General features: G+C 45.5%; 1 pseudogene; it reads right to left on the reverse strand.

The window, feature by feature from the left end:
- Positions 1 to 683: 683 nt before the first annotated feature.
- Positions 684 to 1,335, reverse strand: part of LOC106534481 (vasohibin-2 pseudogene) — a 3,034-nt pseudogene continuing 2,382 nt past the window's right edge.

Consider the following 1,335-nt stretch of genomic DNA (forward strand, 5'->3'; position numbering starts at 1 on the left):
ATTTAATAGAATTTTTGGACAAAAAAATCGCAAATATCGCCTTGCTTATAGTATAAAATATATCGGGATATATCGTATCATGACCCCTCTGTCATGATATGTTTCGTATCGCCAAATTCTTCATAATACACAGCCCTACTAGGGTCTAGAGTGAGTAAAGGTAATTTCAGGCTTTGGGACGGTTAGTTTTTGTGCATTTCTACACTTTCTGAAATCATGACAACGGAGTCCGCCCCATCTCGTCAATAACTGACGCAAGGGGGGGCACAAGATGCGTCAAAACCGGACGCAGAGGGAACCTTGGAAAAGGGTCAATATGTGACGAGTTGGGAGTGAGAACAGGCTGCGTGACACTGTCGCCACGAGCACACAAACGTCTCCACAGTTGTGACCTGGGGACACAACATGTGATGCTTTGACACAGATTACTGAGAATTCCTCATGACTACAAGAGTATTTACAGGGGTGTGCTGTAGCAGTAGTAAATACAGTTTGGTGCACATAGCTCTTCATAATCCTTAAATAATGGTGTTATTATACACTTGAGAAATGCATCTGAATGAATGCAGCTAATTAAAACAGTTTGCTATAAAGAGAGCCTTTAAAGTCCCAAACAAAAATTCAGAAACGACAAATCACYKTCTTAAAACCACTGAGAGATAAATAAAGAACAGGTGGCGTACCTTTGGTAGGTATGTAGCGTTTCGTATCCTGTGGACCATCTCTTGGCCGTCGGGATGCACAGCAGCCACGTGGGACCACATCCTCTCCCAGGTGACGCTCTCGATGGGGAAACCRTTCCGGTTAACGTAAAACAGAACCCCTCCGTCCTTCTCCTCTTCCTCCTCAGGGGAACGGTTAGGAGGAGACGCAGAGGACTCCTCGCGGGCGCTGCAGCGCAGGAGGCAGTGCGCGCTGGTGCTCTTGGAACGGCCATACCTGCTCAGCTTGGCCGGKGAGGTGGCGGTCCGGCTCGGGGAGTTGGGTCCAGTCATTGATCCCAAGAGAGCCAGGAGGAAGAGTTAGGGTGGGCAAGCCTCCTCCAGCTACAACTGCTTCCTCTTATAATTTAGTCTGTGGCAGTCCATGTTGACGACATGCGGGCAGACCTGGCAACATGAGCAAACAAATATTTTAGTTTTAAGAGAAAAAAAATCAAGCTTGCACTTTATTTTTTTATTTTTTCAAAAGCTTTTAAAAAGGTTTTCAGACTACCGAAAACTTGGTGCCCCAAAGCAGTGATTTTATGTACTTTTCTAGGTACTTCCCATAGAATTTGTACAACTAAAGTATGTCTGCTTGCCATTAGGGCTGCCACGATTAATCGATTAATCG

This window comes from Austrofundulus limnaeus, unplaced genomic scaffold (genome assembly GCF_001266775.1).
Source record: "Austrofundulus limnaeus strain Quisiro unplaced genomic scaffold, Austrofundulus_limnaeus-1.0 Scaffold1185, whole genome shotgun sequence".
Lineage (NCBI taxonomy): Eukaryota > Metazoa > Chordata > Actinopteri > Cyprinodontiformes > Rivulidae > Austrofundulus > Austrofundulus limnaeus.